The sequence below is a fragment of the Triturus cristatus genome, chromosome 3_1 (genome assembly GCF_964204655.1).
Source record: "Triturus cristatus chromosome 3_1, aTriCri1.1, whole genome shotgun sequence".
NCBI lineage: Eukaryota > Metazoa > Chordata > Amphibia > Caudata > Salamandridae > Triturus > Triturus cristatus.
The window spans coordinates 256,235,895-256,241,894 of record NC_140583.1 but is presented as its reverse complement, the minus strand read 5'-3'; positions in this window follow the sequence as shown (position 1 = coordinate 256,241,894).

The window sequence follows — 6,000 nt, the reverse complement described above, 5'->3', positions numbered from 1 at the left end:
ACAAGCGACTTAGTGTATATCTCAGGAATGGTGGGATTCAGAAATACCTTTTCGTAATTATTCTCATATCAGTCCACAACAGAATAAACAGAGACACGGTAAAAGTTTAAAGAGTTTATTTTATAAACCTCGTGTCCTAAGATGCAGCAGTTTGGCTAACATAAGCAGACAAACGATTAAAATCAAAACCATCAGCATAGTTACAATACCATAGAAAATGAAAGGAGTAATCATACTAAAATGACAGTGGATCTAAGCCACCTTCTTTCGCTAGCAAACTAATTGTATTATTATTAGACTAGTAAAAGGTCTCTAGGCTTGAAGGTCTCTAGGCTTGAATGGGGAACCCCATACCATAAAGATCAGCTCAGTGAGATCACATCACAGGATCAGTGTTGAAAGTAGGTCTCATGATGAGAAGAATGAAGTTGAAGCCATTAGAGGGAAATTATTCATTCATTCTTAGTAGTAGGTAAATACAACTCATCCACCCAACTGCCACCAGGTTAATGCTCCTTTCCTCTTACTACATTCTAGATCCAGCTTGGCCCTGATATTCCAGAACACAAGCATCTCAGGGCAAAAGGAAGAAAGCCATTACAACAATCAGCTATGCTCTGCTCCTGGGAAAGCTCTTCTTCCGAATGTAATGAAAACATGTAACACTGCAATATTAAAAGCACCCGACTTTCAGGTATTTGCAGCTGCGTGCGTGTTATGGCTAAATAGTGGGCCGATCAACCTGAACCCAACAACATGCACCGTCTAGCGACCCAGACTGTTTCTTTACAATGTGTACAGACCAAGGTCGCTGCTCACTGTTTGGGATGTGAACAACAGACTGTTCTCATGTGAAGCAAAGTCGAGTAAGCATTTCTCAATTTAATACCATGTGATTACAGTGTCGTGTGCAAAAGCAGCAAAAGCAGCAAAAGCAGCAAAAGCGGCAAGATGGCTTTCTAACATCTAACGCGGTTGTGCTAACTTAGCATTGTACATATATAGATAACGATCTTCACTACCTCTAGTCTCTAACTTCAGGTAATGGGGTTGGTTTCTGCCTTGGGGGATTCTTGGCTCTACACCTACATGCACGCTAGGTACACATAGGTACATCTAGTTAGGGTTGCATCGTAGGAGTACACATTATTATTGTCATGTATTTATATGCTTGCATATGTTCATTGTTTTTAGCAGTCTGGTAGGAATCTACCATCCATTTACCCTATTGGTGCTTATAATCATTTATATCTGTTTCTATCTTATGGTTGCTTCAGCACACCTATTTTACACTAGAATGAGGCTGGTTCAAAATATACTTATTGAAAAAACGTCCCCACCGTTTATTCTGTGTATCTCTCTGAGACAAAGTGATTACGAGCGACTGGGCAAAAAGTACTGTACTGTTTCCACGATCCCTGATGGGACAGAGTTGTCATGATCGATAGTTGCCAAGAACTATTCTCTCCTTGGTCAGAAGCGTTTACAGTGGCACTGTGAGCTAGCTGGTATACAGGCAAACATACACAGTGAGGGTGTCTGAAATCAGTCTGCACACCAATCCCATAGTGTATGTTGTCTAAACGCGCAGATCCTATATAGGTTTATAGAAACTACACGACACATCCACATCTACATTCACAGCACCACTCATCACTATGTACACAACACCTCTCACATACATGACATGTACAAAATGTACTGTACTTATCACCTCAACAGACGTTAAACATAACATGCCATATGAACCAATCTCGTCACCAGTTGCACCCTCAGTAATGTCTTGGACTGCACTCATATCACAATGTGTACCATCACAGCCCACTCTGACATGCACACTTAACACATCACCACATCTCTCAACAAGACACTTACGTTGCTCAATGAATATGTCCTCAGTCATTTGCATATCACCATTCATTCACCCTACTCTGATCAAGTTCTACAGACAGTCATTTAAAAAACAAATGCATCCACAGATTCAAACATAACATACATCAACTGTAAACACCTCACATTTCATCATACAGCACCCTAAATTTCACAACTGGTGTATACCCTTGGCATGCACTTATCCACTTTGTTACAAATGATAGGTCTAACCATGTCTCACTGTGGCCCTGTCACACAACATCTGAGTCCCATGCTCCATACCTCCATTGACTTCTGCACATCAAAAACTAAACATACTCAATTACAATAACCTGTTACAGTCATCACCGTAGTGACAAAAACTACAGCTCTCATCTCCTGCCAGACTCCAACCTTGTCTAGCTGGTTCTAACCCATCACATCTACCTATTCCTACAATACCTTGCACATAATGTAACCAGTCTTACAGGCTCCCACACTCTGACTCACACCCCCACATTTCAAAACAAACACTTTGTAACAATGAGGAAACTTCACGTTTCTTACACAAGAAGTACCTCTGAACTACACTCCTACCTTACACTCTCTGAAAAACTCATTATTTGTCCTGCCTCCATTACGTATGAGTCTCCATTCCATTCAAAAAAAGGGAACACAAGTCTCTCTCACCTCTACCCTTGTTTAAGCTAGCTTAGCACATGCAACATGAACATTGCTAAACACATCAGCAGCTAGGCCTCACATCCCAAAATCCACCTCATCCCCTGTGTAGCAACTAAGAGCATGGATGTGACACTGGCTCCTGCAGCATCTGCACAGCAGACGGGCCCACAACACTTCTGTGAATTCATAGTCCACTCGGCTTACTACATGTAGCACAGGTCAATACAATAGACATAACAGCACTCCTAGTTCTACATCCAGTGTGATCTGGAACAGCATCAAGCATAGCTCAAAAGGACTACATTTTTAGTCATGCACAAATGACAACCTACACACAAATCATATACTCAACTACAAATTATGTGTGTTTGAAACAATAAAATCCAACCTTGGACAGACAAAACACTTGTCAGTTGAAGATTGTTCAATATACCTCACCACAACCATTCACAAATCTCCACAATTGGCACTCACCTCTGTTGAGCAGTGCCCAAAAATCTACTATTACATCATGCATGTCAGACTTTAGTTGTGGGGGCGTAACATAGGATTTACTAAAGTTCATCCAGGCAGGGGCAGGTTGCAGTCACATCCATAGCACTCACAAGTGATGTGGCCACATGCTGTAATGATGACAATGCATTGTGTACGCTGTGTGTGGAGTGACCACAAGTCAAGTGTGGCATGAAACCCAAGGCAGTAATAAAAATACAACATTCCAGTCCATGAGCGAAAGGTGTGTTGGTGCCCAACACATTGACATATCACACATTCCTAAGTGTCCCAGGTGAGGGGTGTTGTGTGTCGATTTTGCATCACCCTGATGCACTATGGATGAAAACACAAGAGAGGGGTCTGTTCACCTGTAGCTCGTAACTGACTGCACACTCGAGGCAGTGCTCTGTTGCTGTGCTCTGTATTCTTTGGCATTTGTGAGGCCCTAGCCAGCTGACCATGGGCAGCGTCAGCCCGGACTGGCACACAGCATCCACCTTGGACTAGCCTATTCTACACTACTTCTGGTACCAACAACTGAGGCTCAGACTGCTTGCATGAACTGAGCTAAGAAGGGCACATGAGGGGGCTAGAAGGGGCTTTGGATTACCAAGCACAGACAAATGTTGTACACACAGAATGTACAAACAGTACCTGCCTATCCTAATAAAGTCACCTGAAAGATTTGTGCCATTACTTTGTGTACATGGGTGTGTGTGCTCAAACTCACTACCATGTGGTCAAACTTCATATCTATCCAGTTGTATTGATGAGACAGTGGTCTTCCTGCACATTACAAACATGTGCAGCATGTTTCTCATGAACTGTTGTACTTTGCCACACTTGCACTATGTTGACATCTGAAAGCATGAACAATGTGGAACTGTATTTTCCTAAAAAAAAGCTCTGTGACTTCATGTCACACTCATTGAAAAACCAATGTTGACATTGACATCTAGCCAAAGTAGCCCTAACAATCTAGGATACATACTGACCAAGTACTTGTACCCCATGGACCATATGCAATCCACACCATACCCATTTCCTTGTATACATACACCACATATTACACATGATTAACAGTTAACCAGAAATCTATTTTGAGGACACAGAAATATGAAAAAATAAATAGAAAATGCTTCATTCAGCAAAACTATATGTGGAACGGTGATGAGAAAAAGGCCAATGGCCAGTCCAATAAAAGTCAATGGCTTTGAGGGCCACAAATGTCTTGGCCTTCTCTGCTTGCCTGCACTTCTACAAAGGGACACCTCCCCTGGGAGGAGCATCTAGGGGGCATGCCAGGCACCAAAGGGCCAAAACTAGGGGGGACTGGATTGGGTTTTGGGAGGGATGGAATCTGGAGGGTGGTGTGGGTCCACTGCAGTAGTATGTCAGATTGAGGGGGTGGTGGCTCCACTGCAGTGATTGGCTCAGATTGACGGGGGCAGCTGTAGTGGGAGGGGTAGATGGAGGGCGGATGTGCTGGGCTTCACTAATTTGGGGATTTTTAAATCTTTGAAAGTGTGGACAGGAATAGGGAGGGGTTTGGTCTTTTGAGGAGTGGGTTTTTTGGGGACAGAGGGACTGGGCTGGGCTGGGGAAGTAAGGGTTACTGGAGTGGATTTTATTTGGGAGACCGGGGGGATTTTCTGATGGGGGTTGATTTGGGGCTTGGTTTCTTCTCATGGGAGGGGTGGGAGCAGATGTTGATGAATAGGCCGTGGGGGTGAATTTACGCTTCTTGGGAGAGGGTGTGTAGGATGCCCCAGCTAGGGGAAAGGTAAAGATACTCTGTGAAAAGTTTGTTCAAAAATTAACAAGAGGAGGGAAAGGAAGCAGGGTCACATTTTACCATATAAATTCCCAACATAACATTCTGCTCTACCCAGGCAGCATGAAGCCCCCTGTGCAGGCCCCACCAGTTAAAACCTGGGAGATGCAGTATCTTGACCATATCATCTTACACAGTCACCAAGTGCCATAGTAGCTCACACCTCCCTTGATACATCTACATATAGAATATACCAAAGAAACTTTCCACAGTTACAAGAATAGCCTATATAACACATAGACAGGACCAGCTGGTACATTCTCGTTCTTTCATAAGTAGTGTTTGCTTTATTCTTATATTATGAAACTTTCCAAGACAACACCTTGGCATGATAACACTTGTTTCAAAGTTCCGCTTTCTTATATATTTTCCAAGAAACTTATGTTGAAAGTGTTCTTTGTTTATAATTTGTGGTCAAACATTGCTGACCAGCCGATCAAACACCTGGTCCACTGTGATGCCACTTCTGTGTTTTCAGGATTTTAGCAACATAACTGTATGCTTGCGGTCAAGCACCTACGTCAATGTGGTTTAATAGCTCAGCATTAAACAGGTATAAAAGACCTGCACCCTAGTTGGTGCCCAGAACTCTTCTGCAGTGCCATGCACGACGTGGGTTCTCGGCCAGCCGTATATCTGCATTGGGCCTTCAAAGCCTACTCTCAGGTGGTAGAGCCCAATCTAGATTAACATTTTTTCCTTTTTAGTCTTTTCTCTTATTCTCAGTTTCTCATCCTCACCCAATTCATTGCATTTAATGTACTTTAAAAATTGTCATTCTTGGATGGTTAGTTTCTCATTTTAGGTTTGCCTTCTAGACACTTGCACATTTATTAATATGTATTTTGTGTTGCTATTTCTGACTGATTGAGATTGTGATCTTAATATTCTTTCTAAACTAATGAATTGATGAATATATATTCTTTTGCTGTGTTAATGACTTAATGAATAAAAGTGTCACTTCAACGCAGGACCTTTGTTTCACACCTGTGTACATTATTTTTAGACAAACAGTGTTTGAGCTGCCATTGACCACCACAGGAGGATCAAATTCACCCTTCAACATAGGGAAGAATTCACTGGGAACAAGGTAGGGAGCCTGGGCTGAGGAGGGAACAAGAGAGGCAAGGTTAGGT